This window comes from Pseudopipra pipra, chromosome 6 (genome assembly GCF_036250125.1).
Source record: "Pseudopipra pipra isolate bDixPip1 chromosome 6, bDixPip1.hap1, whole genome shotgun sequence".
NCBI lineage: Eukaryota > Metazoa > Chordata > Aves > Passeriformes > Pipridae > Pseudopipra > Pseudopipra pipra.
In genome coordinates this window covers 44,766,754-44,781,134 of record NC_087554.1, presented here as the reverse complement: position 1 = coordinate 44,781,134, position 14,381 = coordinate 44,766,754, and the positions used below count along the sequence as shown (strand labels likewise).

Sequence of the window (14,381 nt, the reverse complement as noted above, 5' to 3'; positions counted from 1 at the left end):
TTGGAGTATTTTCTATTGTATTAAGGCACTGCGTTTTCTATTATAGAATCATAGTATTGCCAGAATTGGAAGGAACATTAAACATCATCCAGTTCCAACACTCCTGCTGTGGGCAGGAACACCTTTCACTAGACCAGGTTGCTCAGAGCTCCATCCAACCTGGCCTTGGACACTTTCAGGGAACGGGCATTCACAACTTCTTTGGCAACCTGTTCCAGTGACTCACCACCCTCAGAGTAAAGAATCTCTTCTTGCTATCTAGTCTAAACCTACTCTTTCAGTTTGAAGCCATTCCACCTTGTTCTGTCACTACATCCTCTTGTAAATAGTATATCTCCATCTTTCTTGTAGGCTCCCCTCAGGTACTGGAAGGCTGCAATTAGGTCACCCTGAAACCTCTTTTCCCGGCTGAACACTTCCAATTCTCTAGTCTCTCATGTGTTGGTTCTTTTCCCTGTAACACCATATATACATCCCATCTTACAGACTTCAACTGAAATTACAAGAAAGGTCTCATAATGCAAAGACTTCACAGAAAACTCAGCTGAACCAAAAAAAACACCAAACAAGCTGGACTTTGGATATTTATCCTGATATGAACTTGCTTTAAACGGTTTGATATTTTCTCATTCAAGGTACTACCTTAGAATAGGATTTTCTAATAATTTCAGTTTATCTTCAGTTCCAGGAAAAAACAAGTGCTATTTTCTTCTATATGCTCTTTAATACATGGCTTCTGTATTGAATATATGAAAAATGTTTGTGAATCTCAAGTACTCATGAATTCGTATTTTAGAGATATATAGCAAGAAAATAAAGGATGAGCGACTGTAGAGAGCCAGAGTAATCCCAGCATTTCCCACTGGCCTAAAGAAGATGTTTCTCAGATATTTCTATTTGCTTGAGCACAGCCATGTCAACAGGAACATTATGAAAATCCAGTTCTTTGAGGTTGTCCTACATTGCACAAGAGTTTCACCTGCTGATGCCTTCTGAGAAGGTCATCACACATAAGTGCATTAGCTGAATGGTTGTAGCAGACATAGATTCTGTCAAAATTTCCCATGCAGAACTGTGGCACAGTATACCTTCCCTGCACACTGACAGATGTGAGAAATAAAGGTATATTATTACGTCAACTTTCTAAATTTTATGTCTAGGTAATTTTCACAGATAAACTACTTTTCTGCCTTCTTCCTCCATGTTAGCCTCTTTATAATCTCTTTCAATGCTGATTTTCAGTAGTTGTACTTATGATGCCATATCCAACATAGGCAAAACAGATCATCAGTTGTGATCAACAGACTCATGTCCTTTGGTCAGCACCTGTTCTGCCTAGTGTCTTGAACTGGCTCCGAGATGAGTTTTATGTTCCAAGAATAAATCCTTGACATGGAGTACATCCAATTTCCTAGAAATGCTGATACTTAGTTGTACTGTATATGCAGCCTGGGACTGGTGACAGCCAAGCAGGCAGATGACCTTTCTACTGATAATTGTCTTTAAATAAAATCAAAACCTCAGCCAGCTATAAATTGGCTAAAATTTTTAAAAGTCACTTTCAAGCTTGGTTGACAGTTCTAGCTGGAGACTAAACACTTTCATCCACTGGTTAAGTAAAATGCAGCCAGTTGCAATGCTGTCTCTCCAGTGAGATGGGTCCAATTCTGTAGAAGACAGAGGAGTTCATAACCTCTAGTTTGTTCTGCCTTGTCTCTCAGGCGACAGTATCAGCTAGGGTACCAGTAGTGACATCTTCTGCTACTTTCTAGTAGCTCAAAAAGAATTGAACAATGAGCACTAGTGACCTGGACAGCATTTGAACTAGAACTGTATGTTGTACAAAGAGTCTCCACAGCTGCAAGAAGTTCCTTGTTCTACTTACAGCTAAAAACAATCTTTCCTACACATAAACTTGAAAGTTTATCTGAATTGCACATTGTCCTGATTTTTCCTCATGTTGGCTACAAAAACAGCTGCCTTCAAATCAGATGTGTGAGAGGATTTCAATTCAAAAAGATGCTCACCAGCCTCACTGTCCTCATAAAAAGTTTTGCCACTTCTTCCTTCACCATCCTGTAGTTCACAGCAAGTGAATGAAAATAAAATTACAAAGAACATCAAAGGAAGAATTGAACAATAGCCCTGATTTTGAAAGTTATTCCAAGGTCAGAATAGGTATAATCTAAGCTTTATCCAGAAAACAACATTCCAGGACAAGAAGATGCCAAAGATGCTTTTTGCAGTTTTATCTCATAGTTGCTTGTCATGCTTCTGAAACAAGAGAGAATACTTGATAAAATATGTGCTCTTGTAGACAATTTGTTCTGGGTCTGGCTAAATAATAGGTGAGAGTGTTATTTTGAACAGTGACAATTATGTCTCTTCAATAATAGCACTCTGTTGATTTTAAAACTTTTGAATGATGGATTACTGGTGTGATCTCCGATTCAGAAAGAACTGTGTAATTCCCTTGCTGTGCTGCAAAGTGCCCCAGCAGCACTGCCCTGATGAAGTCCCGCAGGTATGATCTGAGACAGCACACGCTGTGCTGCCAGGCGTTCTTGGGGCTTAAGGTACTCCAAGGATACAACTACCTGTCTAGCAATAGTTGGATTCAATGCCAAAAGATTTCTTTACTATCACTCATATGTGCTGAAACAGCACACATAGCAAGAGTTCCCAGAAAAATCAACTACCATTAAAAAAAAAAAGAAAAGGCACACATTAAGAGAGAGATTTCTCTGGCACAATTCAGAGCTACTCTCTTGACATAAAAGTGCAATATCAGATAAGGATCTGGCCCATCCAATTTGAATTCTTTAATATATGCATTCTTTAAAAATAAATAATTGAACTGTCAGTTCCATCTAAGTGCCTCATTACTGTTCTTTCGTTTCCTGTCAGCACCACAAAAATAGTTAGAAGAAGGGGTTTGCATAAGGAGAGAGCTCACAAGGGAAAGAGCAGGCTGTTATACGGAAAAGGGAGAGCATGTAAAATAGCAGGCAGCACAGAGATGAGAGCAGGGGAGGCAGATCAGTGGGCCAGTCAGTACTGAGGTACAGGATGAAACAGCAGAAAAGTAAACTATACCTGGGGAAATGTGGCTTGGAAGGTGTTAAGAGTGTACTATTTAAGTAGTTTAAGTTAAAAGGGACATTATGTACCAAGGAAAGACAAATTTCATGTTCCCTGTGTCCTCTGAGTGTAAAAAAGGTCCCTAACAAGCCAATTCTCAACAGTGGAAGGAGACTACATTAATGCATCCCTTCCAACCCAGTATTATCACATCTAGAGATCTCCTCTGTGCCACTAGCAGAAAAAACCTCACAGGCAGTATTTTTTCATTGAAAGCAGCACTGAAAACTACCCACTTGGCAACTAATGAATAGATCCTTATTTTCCTGCCTTTCTTACGCTACAGGCTGTGAGACTGTCTGATCATCTGAATTTCAGAGCAGTTGTGCATAGAAAAAGAAGACAGCCTAAAGCTGCAATACCTGCCTGCCTGTACTAGTAGTCACAGTAATTCCTTATAGTACCCCCACCATGCTGATAGGGAGGGCAGTGATGTCCCCCTTCTCTTTTCAAAGGAGAACAGTCAGCACCAGAAGTCAGCTGGAGGTGTCAGTGTGAGAGGACTTCAGACTTCAATGCTCAGCTCCTGCTGAACCCTTGTCTGACCTCTTATGCTGCTGTATGTTCAGAGGATAGCTGGGGAGACACAGAACATGTGAATGACATACGAAACAGGAACCACTCACGCTAAACAACTATTGTCCTTTGCCTTCTAGTAGAAGAGCATTTATATCTGTCCTTTGTTCTACAAGGGCAGTGGATTCATATATTTTTAATAATGAAAAAATATCTTTAAAACTATTTTGCAGACCTTATAGCCACATCACTACTGCACAGTGAAATGCAGTCCCTTCTGACACTAAGCAGCATTGCAATGGCTCTGCCTTACACTGAGAAAGTGCCAACCATTGGGTTCACTGCGCTGAAATCAGTATAGCATGTGGGTAACTGTAAACATTGAAACAACTAGTCAGCTGCAAAATTTGCTCATCTTGTGTGGATGAGTACAAAGTTTATGTATATATGCAAATCAAGCTATCACAAGAATAGATGTCAAAATAAACAGTGGAAATATAATTGATCATACAACAACAGCAAATCTTTTTTTCTGTCCTCATAAGTGCTGATTACAACAGTAACTATTAAATATATGACTGTATCTTGATTTGATAACAGCATTTCTCTGCATTTTGAGAGCTTAAAAATGGAGTAGTAACTCAATTATGTATGTTTATGAGCCTACTATAATTGATTTTCTGACCAGCAAGGATATCAGTGGGAATTATCTTGGTCCAAAGAAATCAGTGAATAATGACACAAAGTCCTGTTTTGGCAGAAGCACCATAAAAATGTCTTACATAAAAGTCCATAATCTAGCCAGCATCAGAAATCCAAGCTGAAATCCAAATATATCAAGTTGATAACAACTGTTCCAGTACCGCACGATAACACATGGTTCTTATATAGTGTTATTGCACAATGTTTTTATATGTGGCTTGTTTCTGTCTACATTGTCAATAATCAAATTGTAATGAGTGACTACCATACTACTTGCTTAATAAAACCTTGTCTTTCTAGGGCTGGATTTCTGAAAATGATGACTGCAAATGAGAATCTAATGCTTACTGCCATTCAGCTCTTCTGAAATTGTCAGTATGTGCCTGCATAAGCAAGGACCTCCAAGGGGTTTCATGGTGCAACTCATATGCCAAATGCTGAGAATCATCCCTCTTCAGGATGTCTTCATGGAGAGGGTTCTAGGGAAACATCTATTTAAATAGTCAGGAAAAAATGGATAGAAGGGGATGGATAGAATATCTCAAGCGTAAATCACTGTACTTCATATACAAGCACTTTCACTGTAGTACTTTTGGACTATGTTATTCTCCACCTTAACTGCCCATATAAATTGCATTTTCAGCTTTCAGCAGAACTGTGTGAAGAAACATTTGTTTGTCTCATATGGTTCTTCACCCTTTTCCAAAAATTTTCTTTTCCCCACAATCACACCAGGAACTCGCTTTCTGTTAACTGCTCAGTAAAAGAGAGTGCCTCAGGGCTTTATTAAGTAGGATTTCTGAGAGACTGAACTATGTGTAACCTAAATTGGCTTCATAAGTGGTTTCTGGAGGGCATAGTGCAGTATTTATACGCATAATCGCCTTTCACCTTGATGTTAATTATATACTTTGCCATTCAAAATAAGTCATGGCCATGAGCTGAAGCATTTGTAAAGTAAACATGTCAGGAAAGCAAGATACTGTAAAATGAATTTAAATAGTCAATTCAACACTCCTAAAAATTCCTTTTCTTTTTACCCCCAGTCTCTAGTGTGGCCCGAGCAGAAAACAACCATTGGTCTCAAAAAGGAGGGTAGAAAATTTTCACCTCTCTAGGTTGCTTTGTTATAAAATAGAAATATAATGCACAGTCTTTTTTCTCCAAATATGATAATAAACGGGCCTTGCTGGTTAACGACAATTTGAAGAGCTATAAGTGCCTCAGGGTCTCATAAAACACATTTTAGCTAGGAAAAAAATTACATAATACGTCATTTTTGCATTTCATTTTCTACTTTTTCTTCCCTTTTCTAAATCAATGATATTTATACAAAAACAGGATCTTTATTTCTGATCTGTGTTCTACTCCACTGAAGTCAATATGCCAGATTTTTGAGAATGATTTTTTTCTGCTGGGCTTTGTTATGTGCTGCTTAAGTGAGGACAATAAGAACCCAGCAAAAATCACCATGATCCAGAAAGCAAAGTCTCTGACCTAAAGAAATGGCATCCAGAATTTACTGATTGCCAACAGCAAATAATTATGAGTTTGGAAGGGCCTGTTCCAGAGCTGGCCAGCTTTAAAGAACTGGCTCAGCTGAGACAAAAGTACTAGATTTCACAAGCACATTTTGGAGGCATTTAAGAAAAATCATAAAAAATATGCTTTGCAAAATAAAAATATAGAGATGCTTTGGTTTAAATTGGTATCTGCCAGCGTGTTGACAGTCCTTTGAAGACTCAGTACAAAGTGGTAATTCAGGTTTTTTCCTGTCATTTCAGGCTTTGAAACTACCCTGCTCACTTTCTACTGAATAGCCCATCTCTGCCCCTCAGTAGTCCCTCTGGGGCACTGCCTCTGAATCTAGGCTGTGCTCACTTCTAAATTACCTCCTACTTCAAACATCAAAATTCTGTGTGAACAATTCCCTGTTTCTCATTTGACTGAGATCTCCATTTTTGCTCTCTTTTCCATTCACCATTTTGTTTGCCTGATACCTAAATGCTAATCAAGTCCTCAATGTTCCCTTGTAAGCCCACCAAAAACACCCCAAACTAAAATACAAAAATAAGTGTGTGTAGCTTCAGAAAAAGGCATGACAGAATTATGGAAGACAAAACCATTGAAAGGTTCAGTATCTGGGACAGTATTTTGGGGAAGTTTTTATGTTTTCTTCTAAACCACTGCTGATGGATCATGTTAAATCAGACTGCTGAGACAAATAATACTTTGATCTGAGCCAGTAGGGTTGTTCTTAGGCACCACCTGTACAATACCTCCATTCTCTGTTTACTCCCTTCTTTTTCTTTACAGAAGCTAAGCCTAAGCTTCTTGCAGAATAATTTTGTTGATATCTGTCATACTCTATAAACTAAGCGCTATTTCATAAGCCTGCAACATCATCCCTTTGTGTCATACTGGATAGTAGCTACAAGTATAATAGATCACATTAATACTAAAAATATCATTATGAAGCACTTTCTTTAAGATTACAGTACTAAAGTTTAGATAAAGAATTTCTCACCTCCTTCAGGATATTAACTGCAGACAGAAAAGAATGATGATGGCATTGACTAAGCACACAGTAGAATAAAAAAAATTAAGGAAATTAAGTCTCTTCTAAGCCATTATTTTTACTGATAAAGTTTAATTTTGTCTTTATAGACTGCAGTTTAAGTCTTCACTCACCTCTAGAAAGTACCAGAGTCCTCCTGTACTCAGCACTGGTGAGACTGCACCTCAAATCCAGTGTTCAGTTTTGGATCACTGACAACAGGACATGGAGGTTCTCGAGCATGTCCAAAAAAGGGCCACAAAGCTGGTGAGGTGTCTGTAGCACAAGTCAACTGGGGAGCAGCTGAGGCAGCTGGGACTGTTCAGCCTAGGTAAAAGGAGGCTCAGGGGAGACCTTGTTCTCTCCACAACTACCTGAAAGGAAATTGTAGCAGTGTGGGGGTAAGTCACTTCTCCCAAGTAACAAGTGTTAGGACAGGAGAAAATGGCCTCAAGTTGTGCCAATAGGAGTTTGGATATTGGGAAAAAATTTTTTCACTGAAAGGCTGGTCAGGCATTCAGATAGGCTGACCAGGGAAGCAGTGGGATAACCATCCCTGGAAGTGTTCAAAGGGCATGTGCATACAGCACTTGGGGACATACTTTAGTGATCAGTGCAGTGGTGCTGAGTTAACAGTTGGACTCAGTGATCATAGTGGTCATTTCCAACATTAATGATCCTATAATTCTATGAAAGACATTCTCAGTTTTCAGTTCAAACCAGTCCTAATCCAAAATCCTCTGTGAGACGCTTAAATATTTCGATGGTTCTGTCTTCTTTGTAGCATTTCAAGTTACTCATGCTGCTTGAAAACACACTTAGTACTAAACTGTCAATGCTGAGAATGTCCATGAACATTTTGAGGTGTTTTGAAAGAAGATGCAAAATTCTCCACTACCAATTATTAGAACAGTTGTTATAGTCTACTCTTATTTCCTTTCAAATTTCAGTGAATTCTATGTCCTTTCTTAGGAAAAGGTGTGAACACCTTTACCCAGCTGATCATTTTTCTGGCACTTTGGAAAACATCTTATGCCCCATTATTAATAATCTTTTTGAAGTGTATCTGTTTGCCAGTAGTTTGTTCCCTTCTATTTTCAAATTGTCAAATAACAGCTGAGGACTCTTATATGCAGCAGCTGATTCAAATGCATTATTATGTTCAGGTTGCACTATTGTACTTCAAGGCATCACTGTGATTGCTCTGGCAGTCAACTTTTCCAGGCCTTGCCATAAAATCTGCTAGCTTATAGCATGTGGTAAGCATTTCAGAGATGACTCTAAGCCAGTTTTGTAACATGGTGTTTTAAGTATATAAATCAGCAGCCATCAAGAATAATGATTCAAGCCATCAGGTTTCTACAACAGTGATGCAATTTATTAAACTGCTCACTGTTACTTGCAAAACAAGCAAAGTTGAGCTGAGATAAATAAGCTTTAAAATGTCATCATGAGGAATAGTATCTGAAAGAGCTAAATTGCTCATAGTAATGAACAAAATGAACAGGCAGCATTAAAAAGTCACAAGGAGACAGACCTTCACCTCATTGCAGAGTTGTAGCACCACTAAATACTGGATATCACATTCTTAAGGTATCTTAAGAGATACATTACTTATACCAAAACATTTTTAAGTAACCTTTATTTGGAAAGTATTTTACAGAAATGAATAATGCATATAATGAAGCATTAGTGCAACAAATACATCCTAACCAACCTGAAACTGAAAAAGAAGGAAGAAGGTAATAAATTACTTGGAAAATGCTTAAATATCTACATGAGAAATATCTGATGCAGTTGTGACTGCATACATCCCACAGTGACAAAAGGGGTTTGTGCAACTAAAGATGAGAGAGATATTGATTCCTCAGTATCTAGTAGTATTAGCTGTAGCAAATTGTTTAACACATTTCCCATTAACTACACCAGGCAAAGGTTATGGCTACAGCAAATTATTTTGGTAGCCAGTCTTAAGAGTAACTTTACTCCAAAGAATAAGAAAACATAAATGAATCAATATTTTCACCACAGCTGGCTGAAGTATAGATAAAAGCCCTATCATTACATTCACCAGCTTATTCTGTCATTAAATACACCTAGATTAGTATGAATACTAAGGCAACTATGGTTGCCTTCTGTAGTAACAGAAACCAATCCCACAATGATACAAGAACACCCTTTTAATTTCATTCTTTTGTCCACTTCAAGCTTAAGCCTCCAAAAAGATAGTATTGGTCACAGCATTAATCAAATATACCAGAAACATTCATTATTAATCATAAAGCAGTGTTTAGTTTCAGGGGTTTACTATCACACTCATGTACTTCAAAAATTATATGTCTTTTTCCATTTTGATCCCATTAAATTGACTGAGAGCCTTTCCATAGCCTGCCTTAGTCCTGAGTGGGGTTCACAGACTCTCCAATAAAGGAATTCAAGTAAAAGTAACACAAATAACTAAGGGGTTTATGCAGCAAATATATGAAATCTATAAAAGCTAAGTGAGCTACCATTAGGTACAGGTCTGGCTTATTATGCTTATTTTGGCAAAATGAGAGCTATCTCCAAAAACGAGGAGTCGGAATTCTCTCTGTTCTTCTTCCCAGTCAACAGAATTTCCAGCTCTATGAGAAAAGTTTAGTTCTCATAGGCCATTTGGCCCCTGTTCTCCTGCTCAGAATATTAGCTGGCCTGCAAATTAAAACATTTCCTACCACAGGGTGCATGTCCCACTAAAGCTACATCGACACCAAATGGTACAATCACCATGGGGAAATGATCAAAGTCTACTGATACACTTACACACTTGTGGATATCACTTACTCTTGCTCCTTGAGCAAAAACCTCTTGTAACACTAACTACATTAATCTTTCAATGTTATTGAAACATAAAAAGACAAACTTTACTGTTCAATTACAGTATCACAGGTAGTAATTCTAATGTTACAAAATCTTGTAAAAAAACCAAAATCCAATGGCCCCTTTCACATAAACCACTAAAAACACATTGGATGCTTTCGCTTGCATCCAGCTATTTCACTTCCATCGAGCTATTCCCTAACCGATTGGGACTGAGATAAGTTTCCAGGTATTAAGAAACTGCTGTCTCCCACCACTATAACAGGAATGTTTACAAAACTTCTGATCGGCATTTCTGTTCTTCCTCTAGTTGTGAGAAGAAAAACTTATCTAAATCTACTGATTACATCATAGCTCAATTTTTATGAAAGAAAATTGAAAAAAATTCAGTAAGCATACCAAGTTGACTGTTCATCAACATTTATGAAAAAACAAGTAAGGACAAGGACAGAATTAAAACAAAAAAATGTTACTGATAAGAGAACTCACTCCATTATCCTTTTGATGATTCCATCCCCACAAAACTTTTACTGTGCCTTCAATTCAGTGCAACAAAAAGAGAAAAGTAAACACTTTGTAGTTATTAACCAAGAGGTTAAAATAACCAAAATTTAAAGAACCTAAGCTCTGATCAAAACTTTCACATGTCCTACTTAAAACTTTAGTTCAGTCATACCTGAAATCATCTACCAAAAAATGATGAGTTAAATATGTTAGGACTTCAATTTAACCACACAGAATCACAGAATATTCTGAGTTGGAAGGGACCTATAAGGATCATCAAGGTCCAACTTCTAGATCTGCATAGGATCATCCACAAGAATCCCACCATGGGCCTGAGAGCATTGTTCAAACTCTTCTTGTACTCAGACAGGCTTGGTGCTATGACCACTTCCCTGGGGAGCCTGTTTCAGTGCCCAACCACCCTCTGGGTGAAGAACTTTTTCCTATATGTAACCTAATCCTCTCCTGACACAGCTTCAGGCCATTCAGGACACTCTCTAATAGCTGAATATCTTTCTTATTTTGTGGTACCCAAAACTGCACACAATATTCAAGGTGAGGCCACACCAGTGCAGAGCAGAGCAGGACAATCCCCTCCCTCGACCGGCTGGCGATGCTTTGCCTGATGCCCTCCCAGACACGGTTGGCCCTCCTGGCTGTCAGGGCACTGCTGACTCATCTTCAACTTGCTGTAGACTAGGACCCCCAGATCCCTTTCCATGGCACTGCTTTCCAGCATCTCATTCCCCAGTCTGTATGTACATCCCAGGTTGCCCCATCCTAGGTGCAGAATCTGGCACCTTCCCTTGTTGAACTTCATGTGGTTGGTGATTGTCCAGTCCTCTAATTTGTTGAGGTCTCTCTACAGGGCCTCTTTCCCTTGGAGGGAATCAACAGCTTCTCCCAAGTTTGTATAATCTGCAAAGTTACTTACTGTCCCTTCCAGTTCTGTGTCCAAGTAATTTTTGAAGCTGTTGAAGAGCACAGGGCCTAAGATGGAGCCCTGTGGAACCCCTCTAATGACAGGTCATGAGTCTGATGTTCCCCCATTCACTATTACCCTCTGTGCTCTACCCCTGAGCCAATTGCTCACACACCACTTGACGTGTTTATCCAGCTGCATCCCGGACATTTTGTACAGAAGGATCCTGTGAGACACAGTATCAAAATCTTTACTGAAATCCAAAAAGATTACATCAACTGACTTCCCTTTCTCAGCTGGGTAGTTACCTTGTCATAAAAGGAAATCAGGTTTGATAACAGGACTTTCCTCTCATGAAGCCATCCTGGTTGTGACTGCATTGTGTTTAGGTGGTTTTCAGTACCTCCCAGAATAATCTTCTCCATAACTTTACTAGGAACTGAAGTGAGATTAACAGGCCTGTAGTTTCCAGGGTCATCCTTCTTGCCCTTTTTGAAAACTGGGACAATGTTAGCCAGCTTCCAGTCAACTGGGACCACTCCAGATTCCCAAGACCATTAAAAAAAATAGTTGAGAGAGGCCTCAATCTCATAAATATCCATAAGCACTAATTCATAGCATCTCCATTAAGTCAGTCTTTAACTACAACTGAGAAAAACTAATGCCAAAACAAATGAAACTGTTTTGCTACACTTACAGGGAGTTGCTGGCAGACCTTGGAATGCAGAAGCCTCATCTGCTCTTGAATCATGAGGCCAAACTCACACATAGCACCAGGGAAGGCACTGTAGTTGCAGTATTTTACAGTACTATCACTACAATTACTTTGTGCCTCTCCTGTCTAAGATAAGAAGAAATAAAAAATAACACTAGGATGAAAAGTAGACCTCATCTACTTCTCAGAGAGCTTTTCTTCAAGCGCAAATACCAAATATCCTGAAGACAGTTTTCAGAAGCTCCCTTTAGGTCTTCCGCAGAATTTTTGCCCTATAAATGATAATACGCACTTGAGCAGAAGCAATGTTTCTACCAACACTTATAAACTGATTATAAGCCACCATTCTATGAAGTTTGAAGCATATCAGGTTATTTTATTTTCATGGAGTAATTTCCATCAGCAAACACTGCAAGTGACTAGTTTGTATTTATTTATTGAGTATCATTTAAGGACTTTTAGGGTCTTTTAAGCCTATGCTACCACAATAGTAACAGTTTCTGGTTTGAATAAAATGACACAAAAGTATAAAATAAGACAGAAGGTTAAATTGCCCACACATGGTTGTAGTGATGCAAGGCCAGTGCAGCCATGGATAACGTCTTTAAGACTACATGACAGAAACAGTCCTGCAGAGCCCAGGACAGGAGAGAAGGAGGGGAGGAGGTGTTCCAGGCATAGCAGTAGAGTTTCCTCTGCAGACACTGGGGAACATGATGCTTTCACAGGCTCTCACCCTTCATCCCATTTTGCGCCATTGCAGAGCAGATATTCCCCTACACCCCTTAGGCATCCACAGTGGAGCTGGGTCATACTTTAACCACAGCCAGAAACAAAGCACTTCAAAGACACTCCCTCACTGCTGGAGTAAAATTACTTGAGATAAAAGTAATTACTTTTATCTCATTAATTGAGATAAAAGGCAGTTTACCAGAAAAAGCAAAAGCCCTACATGCAATCAAAGCTGGAAACGCCATCACTGACACCACTGCCACCACTGCAGTGGGCTTCTCTGCCTGTGTATTGCCTCTCGCACTGCCAGAGAGCCCGGACACTCCTCTTGCTTCTGCCGTGTCAGGTCAGTGTCCAGCAGACCCACTGGCACATGCTGGTGGTGAAGCAAGGCCCCTGAAGACACAGCTGCCCACTTCATGTGGACTGGGGTTGGCCAGTAGCCACGGAGCCCATGTGTGGCCAGCGTGGCCATGCAGCCATTGTGACAACACTGGTGAGGCTGGCTCTGTAAAGCCCTTGTGTCACAAAGGGCTCCACCCTGGCACCCCCTATAAAAGCAGAGCAGCCATACACGCCGCTCAGCCAGCACCACCATGGCCGGCTACAGACGGAGGAGGGGCAGGGCTCGCCGGAGCAGGAGCCGGAGCCAGCCAAACCTGCACAAGACGCGTCGCGCCGGCCAGAGCCGCTCCCGCCGCCGGAACACGCGGATGAGGGGCCATGCTGGCTACGCTGGCCAAGATGAAACAGGCAGCCCCCCCACTGGCAGGCGCCGGCCCCCAAATAGGAGACGCAGACGCCGTCCCGTAGAGGAGGAGGAGCCGGAGGAGCCGGAGGAGCTCATAGACTTCGAGTTTTAGAGCCAGAGCCTCCGAGACCACCGGCTGGCTGCAACAATAAAGCATAGAAAGCTTGCATAATGGCTGTGGGTCTCTCTGGTGCGCCTGCGTGGCAGCCACGGGTCTCTTGGGGTCCACCCGGGTCCCGGGATCATGGGTGGCTGTTGCGACTCGCCTCAGAAGAGGAAGGTAACCCAGGTTCTTATCAGTAAATCTCTTGGGGTGAATTAGAGTAAAACGACACTGAATAATCAGTATTTATAAACATTTATATGTAAGGTTTATTTTGGAACAATTTTGTTTCAAAGCTAAGCAGGTATGTTGCCATTTTCAATGTTATCATCTATAGCAATACAGCAATATTAGAGTATCTATAGCAATATAGCGATATCAAAGCATAGCAATAAAGCACTATTAAAGCATAGCAATATTAAAGCATAAAGATAACACTTAAGGAAATGCATAAGGGAAGAGAAAGGGAAAGAAAGTATAAAGGTGGAAAGATATATATATAGTCACCACCCACTGGATCCAGCAATGAAACTTGGTAGTTGCAACTTCGTGTTTCTTCGTTGCACTGGTGGTCTGGGGGAAGCCCCCACCTAAACTCCGAAGGTATTATGAGTTACTATACAATTCCAGCTCAAGTGTGGGAGTTTTTCAATGGATAGTGTCACGGGACATTTCATTGAGTCTCTCACATTTCCTAAGACAGCTACAGCTGCCTATTGTGTCAGCATCAACCACGGTCCGACATTTGAGATGAATAGCCCAGGCTAGATGAGCAGAGTTATCATGTAAAGCGAGGACAATGGCATGTTAACAGGAATTCTCCCACCTTGCAGGATTTGCCTCTTCTTAGCCTCTTTCCTTATCTGGAGATCCAGTTTG

The 14,381-nt window shown here is 40.2% G+C and overlaps 1 long non-coding RNA gene across 2 annotated transcripts in view; it reads right to left on the bottom strand.

The window, feature by feature from the left end:
• The window catches only part of LOC135416128 (uncharacterized), a 31,756-nt gene extending 18,618 nt beyond the window's left edge, over positions 1 to 13,138 (bottom strand). For both annotated transcript variants that reach the window (XR_010431452.1, XR_010431451.1), the window contains exons 1-2: positions 12,869 to 13,138; positions 7,051 to 7,290 (exon numbers count right to left, since the gene is read on the bottom strand). This is a non-coding gene — a long non-coding RNA (uncharacterized LOC135416128). The remainder of the gene's footprint in view (positions 1 to 7,050; positions 7,291 to 12,868) is intronic.
• Between the last annotated feature and the right edge of the window lie 1,243 nt (positions 13,139 to 14,381).